Source organism: Gadus morhua, chromosome 15 (assembly GCF_902167405.1).
Source record: "Gadus morhua chromosome 15, gadMor3.0, whole genome shotgun sequence".
NCBI lineage: Eukaryota > Metazoa > Chordata > Actinopteri > Gadiformes > Gadidae > Gadus > Gadus morhua.
Window position 1 is genome coordinate 19579877 of NC_044062.1, and position 16275 is coordinate 19596151.

Genomic DNA, 16275 nt, shown 5'->3' on the forward strand with positions numbered 1-16275 from the left:
TAGCCAAACCGATTTAGAAACCAGATGTATATTTTAGATTACTAGGATACTGTTCCTGACCTCTATGCTAAAAAGCATGGTTCTTGACTATCACTACAACAACAATTGATGCTTCCTCTATTACAACTGCTAAATCCACTTGCATCCCCCAGAATAGGAGATGTCTCTGTAGTGGGTTCAAATGAGTGAGAGCAGGCAGAGTTATCGTCCCTCAGCGGGAGATCTTTTTATTGTCTTTAAGGCCACGTTTATACGTAGCAGGGTATTTATAGAAACGAATATTTCCCCCCCTCGTTTTCAAAAATAACATTGTGCACACAGCATTGTTTTCAAAAAAGTTGTAGTTTACTTCAAAACGCATAAATACGCCGTCGAGCGCCATTATAACTATGCCGAACGTGTGTGGGCGGCAGTGTAGTAGAGCTTAGATCGGGCCCAGAAAATCAAGCCCGACCCAATCCCGATTTCAACCCGACTTTTTGTTAATGCATTAACTTTGTACACATTTGTTCCACGGCATTGAGAAGACCCGTGTAATAAGGGCCTATAATATTTCTGTTTATGGCATCGATTTCTCCTCAGATTAGGCCAATAAACCAATGATAAAAAAAAATAAAAAAATCGTCGATCAAAGGCCCGGCCCGAGGATAGTGGTGGGAAATATTGACTCGGGCAGAGAATCTAAACTCTAGTAGGGAGAAGGATAAAGCCATGCAAGCCAATCAGAATCCTCAGAAATAACACGAGCGTCTTCCTGTAACAAACAAACTGTAAACATAGGGCGCTTATATGACGTTAAGCATTTCCTGGCGCATAATGTGACGCTTCAGAACCTAAAACCCTGTTGGCAAGTTGTCGACCAAACATAACCGGTCTTTTCAGAAATCTCCACTTTGGCCGGAAATTTTAGAAATGATCGTTTTCTGTGACAAAAACTGCGTTTTCGTGTAGATGAGAGGCCAAACCGCGTGGAAATATCGGCGTTTTCCCTTCGTGTAAACGGGGCCTTAGAAGGAGAACAAAAATACTCCAACTATAACAAAGTTTGTCCAAGAGTCGTTTCTTGGTGGCTTCTTGATACGATCTCCACTCGCTCTGGATCTCTGTGGTCCGTTCGCTCCTGGTTTCCTTCTCCCTGCAACACAAAGCGGGCACATAAGTACAAACACTCCCTGATTGGCCTGCACCACAACCCTAAATCCTCCAACAGACACACCTGCAGAGGAACATATAAAAGCTCTGGTCCGATCAGACGGTCAACAAACCTTAAGGAGTCTCTCCGTTGAAGACGTCCAGAGAAGCTCCGGTGCCAGTGTCCAGAAACAACCAGATAGACCCAGAAGATGAAGACCTGTCTCAGCCTCCTCCTGCTTTTGCTGGGCTTCTGTCAGGCTCAACCTCCGGTGGGGGAAGAAAGTGTGGCCGATGTCCTAGAAGACAATGAGGACATGGATAATACACATCCTGCAGAAGGGAGACCTCTCCCAGGCTCAACCTCTGGTGGGGGAAGAAAGTGTGGCCGATGTCCTAGAAGACAATGAGGACATGGATATCATCACAGACATTCTGATCTCAAACAACGACCCTAATGAGATCCTGCTTGAGGGAGACCTCTCCCAGGATCAACCTCTGGTGGGGGAAGAAATTGTTGATGATATCCTAGAAGACAATGAGGACATGGATATCAGCACCAGGATTCTGATCTCCAACAACGGCTCCAATGAGATCCTGCTGGAGGGAGACTTGCTTCTACCAACAACCAGAAACGCCATGAAGTGTTTTAGGAACAACTGCCTGTGGAAAAAATCCTCCAATGGCCTTGTGACCATTCCCTTTCATCTCTGATGAAATGGACCTATTATCATGTCCACCACAAGATGCTGTTGTGCTTCTTATCACACAGACTACAAGATGAACATGTGATTCTAATTGCATACTAGTTGTAACAAAAACAAGGATATTGTTACCATTGTTTTAAAAAGGTCTCTGCATGATAACTCAATCACAAGGGATATAGCCAAACCGATTTAGAAACCAGGGGCCGTATTCACAAAGGATCTTAGGGCTAAAAGTAGGTCCTAACTGGCGAATTTAGGAGTAACTCCTAAAAATAATGGGCGTGTCACTCTTAAATTTAGGACTCCTAACTTTTTTCACTAAGGGCAATTCAAGTATTTTAGGCCTAAAAGTAGCACCTTAGTCTCGGCTTAAAAGTCCTCAAGAGGACTCCTAACTCAGTAAGACCTATTCACAAAGAATCGTAAAATGCCTGCGAGACGAAATGTTAGGGTATTAAACTTGTTGTGGAGTTAATGCGCGATGCAATAACATCCCCGACTAACAGGAATAATCCGATTATTCCCGAAATAAAATGTTTGGCCACACTACGTTATTTAGCAACAGGGGAAATGCAACTTTGCAATGCCGACGATTTAAAAATATCGCAACCATCAGTCAGCCGTGCCATAAACTTTCCTTTGGACATTCAACATTTACACAGGATCAAAGCCAACTTCATGGCAATTGCAGGTATGCCCGGTGTGGTCGGTGCTATTGACGGGACGCACATAAAAATAATTGCGCCATCAAAAGACGAGGACGTGTTCGTCAATAGGAAGAAAGTGCATTCCATCAACACGCAGGTTGTTTTTGATGCAAATTTGAACATAGCCTACTGGATGTTGTTGCAAAGTGGCCAGGATCGTCAGCTACCCATGATTCGCGCATTTTAATGGTGAGCGGTCTGAGGCAGCTTTTTGAGATCTACCAGTTGGGTGTCACTTGCTGGGTGACAGTGACTATCCATGCAAGACGTGGCTCTGACACCCTACCTCAATCCACAACCGGGAGCACAGTTAAAGTATAACATGTAAGTGATTGGCTCTTTGACGCCTTTTATTTGTTGAATTCATATTTATTATTGTTTACTGATTATTTCTTCCATATATGGTAGCGCACACAAACATACACAAAATGTTGTGGAGAGAGGAATTGGGCAGATGAAACGTCGGTTTCATGTCCTCCACGGCGAAATACTTCTCACCTCAGAGATGATGATGATGATGATGATGGCGATCAACATGACAATGAATTTGGCCGTGTGGACTGGCATTTAGGGATCACTTTGAAAACACATTTTAGGTAAACACCTTGGCACAAATCAGTCAACACTTGTGTAGTTCATAACATTTATTTTCTTTTAAATTTTACGTATTTTTATTGTTTGCTTTCTCTCTCTCTTGAACGTGCAGACTACCACGTCATTATCATGGTCTGCACCAAATTGTCATCATGCGTGTATTCTGCTAACTGCACTATAACTACTTAATAGGAATTCATTTCTAGCCTAGGCTATTTCCTTGTTTTTCGGTGATTCAGTGGGCTCGTCTGAACAACCAATCACCGAACTGACCGCTACTAAACTCGTGCACGAGAATTTACGTAATCCATAGCAACGGCGCGTCACTCTTCACTCTTTGTGATTTATCCTTAGTAAGAGTAGGTCTCAGCGGCTTTGTGAATAACTTTTAAGAAAAAACTCTGACGTAAAATGTTTTAGCGCGAGTTAAGAGCACTCCTAGCGGTAAGATAAAATGCTTTGTGAATACGGCCCCAGATGTATATTTTAGATTACAAGTGTTACGTATTTTAAGCACATAAGCTGCCCCCAAATAGCCATTAGGAAGCAGGACCTAACACACAAGCTGCATTACCCTCACATAGCCACTAGGAAGCAGGATCAAACACTTTAGCTGCAATAACTACTCCAGCCAGAGATGGCAGCACCTTTAGACAGGGGCGGAGCCATTACGTCTGACCCGGCCACGCCCACTTCACATAGGCCATGCCCACTTGACTGGAAAAAGCGCGTGTTTCAGAGGTAGAGGAGAGAGATCAATAGGTAGACCAGCGAAAGAGCCACCGGGCCTAAGCCCGGGGGGCTTGAAGTAGATCACGGTATTTCTGTCCACGCGTTAGATACAATACCCTCCCTTAAGTTTCATAGTTACCATACCTAAACATGCCTACTTTTACAAATAAAGTGGGTTGGTGCAAATAAAGTGGGTTGGTCCAAGGATTGGACCACTTTCTTCAAGAAATAACGCATCACTAGGATACTGTTCTTGACCTCTATGCTAAGAAGTATGGTTCTTGACTATCACTACAACAACAATTGATGCTTCCTCTATTACAACTGCTAAATCCACTTGCATCCCCCAGAATAGGAGATGTTGCAGTAGTGGGTTCAAATGAGTGAGAGCAGGCAGAGTTGTCGTCCCTCAGCGGGAGATCTTTTTATTGTCTTTTAGAAGGAGAACAAAAATACTCAAACTATAACAAACGTTGTCCAAGAGTCGTTTCTTGGTGGCTTCTTGATACGATCTCCACTCGCTCTGGATCTCTGTGGTGCGTTCGCTCCTGGTTTCCGTCTCACTACAACAAAAAGCAGGCACATAAGTACAAACACTCCCTGATTGGCCTGAGTGCTGTCGCCTGCCCGCAATCAGGTCCAATCCCCCCAGCCTATCCGGTGCGCTCCCAACCTGCCCATACTCCCCCTGCAGGCCAGACGTCGCACGTCCCCCCACAGTCTCCATTCGGCCTTCCTGTTACAAAACGATTACTTCATTCTAAGACGGAACACGTGAATGATGGATCCTATCACTGCCATTCCACAAGTGACCCAAATCATTCCCCCTTACTGCTCCTTCATGCTGTACACATACTTACTCCAAATAGTAAAATTGGTTTAATCATTTAAACATTGTGAAGTGTGTGTGTGTGGTTGAAGGCTGGTTAACCCTGTGTGCTCTGATACTTCATTGCACGACAGGTGTGCAGCCTAACCCAGCCCCAGAGTTCAATATGCCTGACTCGGGCCAGGTGTGGCTGCTTGAACCAACCATCAAGTGCACCACCACAGCCGGGGATGGTGTAACGCACATAGACTGTTTATAAAACAGTTTATACTTAAGGCTCAGTTATAGTTCAAAGTTGACGCAACGCAATGCCCACGCAGACGCCTCCACCCAGTCGTGAACCAGTTTTGGTTCTGGGTCGGTTTTAGTGAGCGGACCTGCGGTGCCTTGATGCAAGGTTAACATTTTTGGGAGGCACACGTAAGGCACTTGCGGTCGACACAAGGAGGTTCCGCAATGACGTTATGGGTCTGTAAACCCCTTGCGTTGTGTCGACGTGGAACCCTAACCCATTCTTTACTTTCCATATGTGTACACTGGTGGAAACTATCTCTGAATTGAAAAAAAAACGATTGCTCAAGTTGGTCCCAAATCTCATAGTTGGTCTTAATCTCATAGAGATTAAGACCGAATCTATGGATGGGGGCTTATCTCCTATCTATTCATTATCCTATAGGCCATGAGTATTTAAACCGGGCAAGACTTGTTGAAGTTGGCAAACAGAATTTTAGACACACAGCAGCGTAGGCTAGACAATGTCATCCATGCTACAATGACTTCTATCACAGAAGCTCAGCTTTATTTATTTTATAAAATACAAATAAATGACGAAAACACCTTCATATACCTAAACCCCGGTGAAATGTCAGGAAGGTATGGAAATGGATAACGCCCAAGCCTACTGCCTCGGCGTTCGAGAGACACCGGTCATGTGCAGTGAGTGCATGGGCATGGGTGTGAGCAGGTAGCCGTGAAGTTAGGTAAACAGACAGGTAAGCCGTTACAGTCCCGCGACTAATTGGAACAGCTTATTGCAGACCTGCGACAGCCAAAGCTGCCAGATCTTTTTACTTTTATGAGAGCATTGGAACAATTGATTACTGTCGGGATGTAAAAACGACTTGAACAAATATGTCGAATAAAGCTCATAAAATAGATAACCTAACCTACCTTTGGAGCACTGCTACATTAATTGGTCTTCCTGAAAAAAAAAAAAGACTTTTATTTACTCAGGGAATTGATCAAAAAGATCATTTGTGCTCGTAAATATGCATCTGTTGCTAACATAATGTTTCCTCCAACCGAATAATGCATTATTGCGTTTATGTTCCAGCAAGAATTATTGATGTTTGAAAGTTAAGTGTATCATTAGGAAGTCCTTGTGTTTGTCCCTCAATATATAAAAGTAGAAAAGCACACCTTTAGTTAGGATGGTGATATCAAGTCGGTACAGAAAGACGTTAATGTCAGTCTGCGTTGTAGAATTCTGCATTATCAAATTAATTAAAAAGTTGAAATGCTATTTAAGTTGGTTTTTAATTTTCTTGCAGAAACATTGACCCAGTAATGTCCCTCCCCTCCTCTCAAAGCCTTTGAATAACACAGTGTTGAAAAGGTAGGTTGGTCGCTTGAGTCCACCCTTAAAAGGTTTATTTAGTCCTTAATTTCTGCACCACAACCCTAAATCCTCCAACAGACACACCTGCAGAGGAACATATAAAAGCTCTGGTCCGATCAGACGGTCAACAAACCTTAAGGAGTCTCTCCGTTGAAGACGTCCAGAGAAGCTCCGGTGCCAGTGTCCAGAAACAACCAGATAGACCCAGAAGATGAAGACCTGTCTCAGCCTCCTCCTGCTCTTGCTGGGCCTCTGCCAGGCTCAACCTCTGGTGGGGGAAGAAAGTGTGGCCGATGTCCTAGAAGACAATGAGGACATGGATATCATCACAGACATTCTGATCACCAACAACGACTCTAATGAGATCCTGCTTGAGGGAGACCTCTCCCAGGATCAACCTCTGGTGTGGGAAGAAAGTGTGGCCGATGTCCTAGAAGACAATGAGGACATGGATATCATCACAGACATTCTGATATCCAACAACGACTCAAATGAGATCCTGCTTGAGGGAGACCTCTCCCAGGATCAACCTCTGGTGGGGGAAGAAAGTGTTGATGATGTCCTAGAAGACAATGAGGACATGGATATCAGCACCAGGATTCTGATCTCCAACAACGGCTCCAATGAGATCCTGCTGGAGGGAGACTTGCTTCTACCAACAACCAGAAACGCCATGAAGTGTTTTAGAAACAACTGCCTGTGGAAAAAATCCTCCAATGGCCTTGTGACCATTCCCTACACAGTGAGCAGAGCCTACACCTCCGCGGAGAGGTCACGAATTGTGAGCGCCATGCAGTCCTTCCACCGGACCACCTGCATCCGCTTCGTGCCCCGCCGGAACCAGAAGGACCACATCAGCGTTCAGAGCGGAGGTGGATGCTACTCCTCTCTGGGCAGGACAGGAGGCAGGCAGGTACTCTCTCTAAGGAGATCGGGATGCATGAACTTCGGCATCATGCAGCACGAGCTGAACCACGCTCTGGGCTTCAACCACGAGCAGACCAGGAGTGACCGTGACCGGTACGTCAGGATCAACTGGAAGAACATCAATCGACGCAGTGCATACAACTTCAATAGGAAGAACACCAACAACCTGAACACCCCCTACGATTACACCTCCATCATGCACTACGGCAGAAGAGCCTTCTCCATAAATGGACGAGACAGCATCACCCCAATCCCAAACTCCCGTGTTCGGATTGGCCAGAGAAGGGGAATGACCCGGAATGACATCCTGAGGATCAACCGACTCTATCGCTGCTAAGACCAACCACCAGTTGACTGCAAATATCACATTCATGTTGTGAATTGTCTCCAAACAATGTTCTCCAGATGTCATTAAAAATGTTCCTTCACTGCAATTAATTTGTGTAGTTGTCCTTTTTATTTTATTTTGGGTGATTATCAACATGAACCTCAGTTTATCAACCCTTCATGTTGAACAGCTTTATATAAACATCTTTGATGAAATGGACCTATTATCATGTCCACCACAAGATGCTGTTGTGCTTCTTATCACACAGACTACAAGATGAACATGTGATTCTAATTGCATACTAGTTGTAACAAAAACAAGGATATTGTTACCATTGTTTTAAAAAGGTATCTGCATGATAACTCAATCACAAGGGATGTAGCCAAACCGATTTAGAAACCAGATGTATATTTTAGATTACTAGTGTTACGTATTATAAGCACATAAGCTGCCCCCACATAGCCATTAGGAAGCAGGACCTAACACACAAGCTGCATTACTCTCACATAGCCACTAGGAAGCAGGATCGAACACTTTAGCTGTAATAACTACTCCAGCCACAGATGGCAGCACCTTTAGACAGGGGCGGAGCCATTACGTCTGACCCGGCCACGCCCACTTCACATAGACCATGCCCACTTGACTGGAAATAGCGCGTGTTTCGGAGGTAGAGGAGAGAGATCAATAGGTAGACCAGCGGAAGAGCCACCGGGCCTATTCCCGGGGGGCTTGAAGTAGATCACGGTATTTCTCTCAACGCGTTAGATACAATTCCCTCCCGTAAGTTTCATAGTTACCATACCGAAACATGCCTACTTTAACAAATAAAGTGGGTTAAAAGCGACCAAGGATTGGACCACTTTCTTCAAGAAATAACGCATCACTAGGATACTGTTCCTGACCTCTATGCTAAGAAGTATGGTTCTTGACTATCACTACAACAACAATTGATGCTTCCTCTATTACAACTGCTAAATCCACTTGCATCCCCCAGAATAGGAGATGTCTCTGTAGTGGGTTCAAATGAGTGAGAGCAGGCAGAGTTGTCGTCCCTCAGCGGGAGATCTTTTTATTGTCTTTGAGAAGGAGAACAAAAATACTTAAACAATAACAAACGTTGTCCAAGAGTCGTTTCTTGGTGGCTTCTTGATACGATCTCCACTCGCTCTGGATCTCTGTGGTCCGTTCGCTCCTGGTTTCCTTCTCACTACAACACAAAGCAGGCACATAAGTACAAACACTCCCTGATTGGCCTGAGTGCTGACGCCTGCCCGCAATCAGGTCCAATCCCCCCAGCCTATCCGGTGCGCTCCCAACCTGCCCATACTCCCCCTGCAGGCCAGACGTCGCACGTTCCCCCACAGCCTCCATTCGGCCTTCCTGTTACAATACGATTACTTCATTCTAAGACGGAACACGTGAATGATGGATCCTATCACTGCCACTCCACAAGTGACCCAAATCATTCCCCCTTACTGCTCCTTCATGCTGTACCCATACTTACTCCAAATAGTAAAATTGGTTTAATCATTTAAACATTGTGAAGTGTGTGTGTGTGGTTGAAGGCTGGTTAACCCTGTGTGCTCTGATACTTCATTGCACGACGAGGCGTGCAGCCTAACCCAGCCCCAGAGTTCAATATGCCTGACTCGGGCCAGATGATGCTGCTTGAACCGACCATCAAGTGCACCACCACAGCCGGTGATGGTGTAACGCACATAGACTGTTTATAAGACAGTTTATACTTAAAGGTTGGGTATGGAATACTCTTTTTTGGCAATTTTTGCAAAATTACTTGAAATCCTTATCATAACCCACTTACAGCCACTGAGTTAGAAGTATTGACATGAAAATTAAACAAGTCAATCATCTGTGGAACGGGCAGTGCTTAAAAAACTCTGGCCAATGATTTCCAGACCCACCGAGTGGCATTGGGCAGTAAGTACGTCAATCCAACGGTCGTACTGCACTCCCCTTCCCCCGCTCCCCGCGCGTGATCCCTTCGTGCACGTACTCAAAGCTCGTGACCCAGAGCAAGCTTCTGTTGTTATCCTGCGGTAGCTACTGGAGCTAGCTAACTAGCTATTGGCTCGCTCTCGCGCATCTGTGTTCGCTCGTGCATGATTGCGCGTGCATGTACTTGGAATGGGTGGAGTCAGAATCAGCGTTGAAGGAGAAGGGGTAGGACCATTTGAGTTGTGTATTTTCAATATCTGCTGGCGTTTCGCAAATACCATACCCCACCTTTAAGGCTCAGTAATAGTTCAAAGTTGACGCAACGCAATGACCACGCAGACGCCTCCACTCAGTCGTGAACCTGTTTTGGTTCTTGGTCGGTTTTAGTGAGCGGACCTGCGGTGCATTGATGCAAGGTTAACATTTTTGGGAGGCACACGTCAGGCACTTGCGGTCGACACAAGGAGGTTCCGCAATGACGTAATGGTTCTGTAAACCCCTTGCGTTGTGTCGACGTGGAACCCTAACCTATTCTTTACTTTCCATATGTATAAACTGGTGGAAACTATCTCTGAATTGAAAAAGAAACGAGTGCTTAAGTTGGTCCTACTCATAGAGATTAAGACCGAATCTATGGATGGGGGCTTATCTCCTATCTATTCATTATTCTTTAGGCCATGAGTATTCAAACCGGGCAAGACTTGACGAAGTTGGCAAACAGAATTTTGGACACACAGCATCGTAGGCTAGACAATGTCATCCATGCTACAATGACTTCTATCACAGAAGCTCAGCTTTATTTGTTTTATAATATACAAATAAATGACGGAAACACCTTCCCTGAACCCTGGTGAAATGTCAGGAAGGTATGGAAATGGATAACGCCCAAGCCTACTGCCTCGGCGTTCGAGAGACACCGGTCATGTGCAGTGAGTGCATGGGCATGGGTGTGAGTAGGTAGCCGTGAAGTTAGGTAAACAGAAAGGTAAGCCTTTACAGTCCCGCGACTAATTGGAACAGCTTATTGCAGACCTGCGACAGCCAAAGCTGCCAGATCTTTTTACTTTTATCAGAGCATTGGAACAATTGATTACTGTCGAGATGGTAAAAACAACTTAAACCAAAATGTCGAATAAAGCTCCTAAAATAGATAACCTAACCTACCTTTAGAGCACTGCTACATTAATTGGTCTTCCTGAAAAAAAAGAAAAGACTTTTATTTACTCAGGGAATTTATTAAAAAGATAATCTGTTGCTAACATAATGTTTCCTCCAACCAAATAATGCATTATTGCGTTTATGTTCCAGCAATAATTATTGATGTTTGAAAGTTAAGTGTATCATTAGGAAGTCCTTGTGTTTGTCCCTCCATATATAAAAGTAGAAAAGCACACCTTTAGTTAGGATGGTGATATCAAGTCGGTACAGAAAGACGTTAAGGTCAGTCTGCGTTGTAGAATTCTGCATTATCAAATTAATTAAAACCTTGAAATGCTATCTAAGTTTGTTTTTAATTTTCTTGCATAAACATTGAGTCAGTAATGTCCCTCCCCTCCTCTCAAAGCCTTTGAATAACAGACAGTGTTGAAAAGGTAGGTTGGTCGCTTGAGTCCTCCCTTAAAAGGTTTACTTAGTCCTTAGATTCTGCACTACAACCCTAAATCCCCCAACAGACACACCTGCAGAGGAACATATAAAAGCTCTGGTCCGATCAGACGGTCAACAAACCTTAAGGAGTCTCTCCGTTGAAGACATCCAGAGAAGCTCCGGTGCCAGTGTCCAGAAACAACCAGATAGACCCAGAAGATGAAAACCTGTCTCAGCCTCCTCCTGCTTTTGCTGGGCTTCTGTCAGGCTCAACCTCTGGTGGGGGAAGAAAGTGTGGCCGATGTCCTAGAAAACAATGAGGACATGGATATCATCACAGAGATTCTGACCTCCAACAACGACTCCAATGAGATCCTGCTTGAGGGAGACCTCTCCCAGGATCAACCTCTGGTGGGGGAAGAAAGTGTTGATGATGTCCTAGAAGACAATGAGGACATGGATATCAGCACCAGGATTCTGATCTCCAACAACGGCTCCAATGAGATCCTGCTGGAGGGAGACTTGCTTCTACCAACAACCAGAAACGCCATGAAGTGTTTTAGAAACAACTGCCTGTGGAAAAAATCTTCCAATGGCCTTGTGACCATTCCCTACACAGTGAGCAGAGCCTACACCTCCGCAGAGAGGTCACGAATTGTGAGCGCCATGCAGTCCTTCCACCGGACCACCTGCATCCGCTTCGTGCCCCGCCGGAACCAGTACGACCACATCAGCGTTCAGAGCGGAGGTGGATGCTACTCCTCTCTGGGCAGGACAGGAGGCAGGCAGGTACTCTCTCTAAGGAGATCGGGATGCATGAACTACGGCATCATGCAGCACGAGCTGAACCACGCTCTGGGCTTCAACCACGAGCAGACCAGGAATGACCGTGACCGGTACGTCAGGATCAACTGGAAGAACATCAATCGACGCAGTGCATACAACTTCAATAGGAAGAACACCAACAACCTGAACACCCCCTACGATTACACCTCCATCATGCACTACGGCAGAAGAGCCTTCTCCATAAATGGACGAGACAGCATCACCCCCATCCCAAACTCCCGTGTTCGGATTGGCCAGAGAAGGGGAATGACCCGGAATGACATCCTGAGGATCAACCGACTCTATCGCTGCTAAGACCAACCACCAGTTGACTGCAAATATCACATTCATGTTGTGAATTGTCTCCAAACAATGTTCTCCAGATATGTCATTAAAAATGTTCCTTCACTGCAATTCATTTGTGTAGTTGTCCTTTTTATTTTATTTTGGGTGATTATCAACATGAACCTCAGTTTATCAACACTTCATGTTGAACAGCTTTATATAAACATCTCTGATGAAATGGACCTATTATCATGTCCACCACAAGATGCTGTTGTGCTTCTTATCACACAGACTACAAGATGAACATGTGATTCTAATTGCATACTAGTTGTAACAAAAACAAGGATATTGTTACCATTGTTTTAAAAGGGTGTCTGCATGATAACTCAATCAGAAGGGATATAGCCAAACCGATTTAGAAACCACATGTATATTTTAGATTACTAGTGTTACGTATTTTAAGCACATAAGCTGCCCCCACATAGCCATTAGGAAGCAGGACCTAACACACAAGCTGCATTACCCTCACATAGCCACTAGGAAGCAGGATCGAACACTTTAGCTGTATAACTACTCCAGCCACAGATGGCAGCACCTTTAGACAGGGGCGGAGCCATTACGTCTGACCCGGCCACGCCCACTTCACATAGACCATGCCCACTTGACTGGAAATAGCGCGTGTTTCGGAGGTAGAGGAGAGAGATCAATAGGTAGACCAGCGGAAGAGCCACCGGGCCTATGCCCGGGGGGCTTGAAGTAGATCACGGTATTTCTCTCAACGCGTTAGATACAATTCCCTCCCGTAAGTTTCATAGTTACCATACCGAAACATGCCTACTTTAACAAATAAAGTGGGTTAAAAGCGACCAAGGATTGGACCACTTTCTTCAAGAAATAACGCATCACTAGGATACTGTTCCTGACCTCTATGCTAAGAAGTATGGTTCTTGACTATCACTACAACAACAATTGATGCTTCCTCTATTACAACTGCTAAATCCACTTGCATCCCCCAGAATAGGAGATGTCTCTGTAGTGGGTTCAAATGAGTGAGAGCAGGCAGAGTTGTCGTCCCTCAGCGGGTGAACTTTTTATTGTCTTTGAGAAGGAGAACAAAAATACTTAAACTATAACAAACGTTGTCCAAGAGTCGTTTCTTGGTGGCTTCTTGATACGATCTCCACTCGCTCTGGATCTCTGTGGTCCGTTCGCTCCTGGTTTCCTTCTCACCGCAACACAAAGCGGGCACATAAGTACAAACACTCCCTGATTGGCCTGAGTGATGACGCCTGCCCGCAATCAGGTCCAATCCCCCCAGCCTATCCGGTGCGCTCCCAACCTGCCCATACTCCCCCTGCAGGCCAGACGTCGCACGTTCCCCCACAGCCTCCATTCGGCCTTCCTGTTACAAAACGAATACTTCATTCTAAGACGGAACACGTGAATGATGGATCCTATCACTGCCACTCCACAAGTGACCCAAATCATTCCCCCTTACTGCTCCTCATGCTGTACCCATACTTACTCCAAATAGTAAATTGGTTTAATCATTTAAACATTGTGAAGTGTGTGTGTGTGGTTGAAGGCTGGTTAACCCTGTGTGCTCTGATACTTCACTGCACGACAGGTGTGCAGCCTAACCCAGCCCCAGAGTTAAATATGCCTGACTCGGGCCAGGTGATGCTGCTTGAACCAACCATCAAGTGCACCACCACAGCCGGTGTGGGTGTAACGCACATAGACTGTTTATAAAACAGTTTATATTAAGGCTCAGTTATAGTTCAAAGTTGACGCAACGCAATGCCCACGCAGACGCCTCCACGCAGTCGTGAACCTGTTTTGGTTCTGGGTCGGTTTTAGTGAGCGGACCTGCGGTGCCTTGATGCAAGGATAACATTTTTGGGAGGCACACGTCAGGCACTTGCGGTCGACACAAGGAGGTTCTGCAATGACGTAATGGGTCTGTAAACCCCTTGCGTTGTGTCGACGTGGAACCCTAACCAATTTTTTACTTTCCATGTGTGTACACTGGTGGAAACTATCTCTGAATTGAAAAAAACACGATTGCTTCAAGTTGGTCCTACTCATAGAGATTAAAACCATTTCTATGGATGGGGGCTTATCTCCTATCTATTCATTATCCTATAGGCCATGAGTATTTAAACCGGGCAATACTTGTTGAAGTTGGCAAACAGAATTTTAGACACACAGCAGCGTAGGCTAGACAATGTCATCCATGCTAAAATTACTTCTATCACAGAAGCTCAGCTTTATTTATTTTATAAAATACAAATAAATGACGAAAACACCTTCATATACCTAAACCCCGGTGAAATGTCAGGAAGGTATGGAAATGGATAACGCCCAAGTATACTGCCTCGGCGTTCGAGAGACACCGGTCATGTGCAGTGAGTGCATGGGCATGGGTGTGAGCAGGTAGCCGTGAAGTTAGGTAAACAGAAAGGTAAGCCTTTACAGTCCCGCGACTAATTGGAACAGCTTATTGCAGACCTGCGACAGCCAAAGGTGCCAGATCTTTTTACTTTTATCAGAGCATTGGAACAATTGATTACTGTCGGGATGTAAAAACGACGTGAACAAATATGTCGAATAAAGCTCCTAAAATAGATAACCTAACCTACCTTTGGAGCACTGCTACATTAATTGGTCTTCCTGAAAAAAAAAAAAGACTTTTATTTACTCAGGGAATTGATTAAAAAGATCATTTGTGCTCGTAAATATGCATCTGTTGCTAACATAATGTTTCCTCCAACCGAATAATGCATTATTGCGTTTATGTTCCAGCAAGAATTATTGATGTTTGAAAGTTAAGTGTATCATTAGGAAGTCCTTGTGTTTGTCCCTCAATATATAAAAGTAGAAAAGCACACCTTTAGTTAGGATGGTGATATCAAGTCGGTACAGAAAGACGTTAATGTCAGTCTGCGTTGTAGAATTCTGCATTATCAAATTAATTAAAACCTTGAAATTCTATCGAAGTTTGTTTTTAATTTTCTTGCATAAACATTGAGTCAGTAATGTCCCTCCCCTCCTCTCAAAGCCTTTGAATAACAGACAGTGTTGAAAAGGTAGGTTGGTCGCTTGAGTCCACCCTTAAAAGGTTTATTTAGTCCTTAGATTCTGCACCACAACCCTTAATCCCCCAACAGACACACCTGCAGAGGAACATATAAAGGCTCTGGTCCGGTCAGACGGTCAACAAACCTGAAGGAGTCTCTCCGTTGAAGACATCCAGAGAAGCTCCGGTGCCAGTGTCCAGAAACAACCAGATAGACCCAGAAGATGAAAACCTGTCTCAGCCTCCTCCTGCTTTTGCTGGGCTTCTGTCAGACTCAACCTCTGGTGGGGGAAGAAAGTGTGGCCGATGTCCTAGAAAACAATGAGGACATGGATATCATCACAGAGATTCTGACCTCCAACAACGACTCCAATGAGATCCTGCTTGAGGGAGACCTCTCCCAGGATCAACCTCTGGTGGGGGAAGAAAGTGTTGATGATGTCCTAGAAGACAATGAGGACATGGATATCAGCACCAGGATTCTGATCTCCAACAACGGCTCCAATGAGATCCTGCTTGAGGGAGACCTCTCCCAGGATCAACCTCTGGTGGGGGAAGAAAGTGTTGATGATGTCCTAGAAGACAATGAGGACATGGATATCGGCACCAGGATTCTGATCTCCAACAACGGCTCCAATGAGATCCTGCTGGAGGGAGACTTGCTTCTACCAACAACCAGAAACGCCATGAAGTGTTTTAGAAACAACTGCCTGTGGAAAAAATCCTCCAATGGCCTTGTGACCATTCCCTACACAGTGAGCAGAGCCTACACCTCCGCGGAGAGGTCACGAATTGTGAGCGCCATGCAGTCCTTCCACCGGACCACCTGCATCCGCTTCGTGCCCCGCCGGAACCAGAAGGACCACATCAGCGTTCAGAGCGGAGGTGGATGCTACTCCTCTCTGGGCAGGACAGGAGGCAGGCAGGTACTCTCTCTAAGGAGATCGGGATGCATGAACTACGGCATCAT

General features: G+C 45.1%; 1 pseudogene; it reads left to right on the top strand.

Annotated features, from left to right (window-relative positions):
* The first annotated feature begins 1663 nt into the window (after positions 1-1663).
* LOC115559992 (high choriolytic enzyme 1-like) overlaps positions 1664-16275 on the top strand; it is a 14935-nt pseudogene continuing 323 nt past the window's right edge.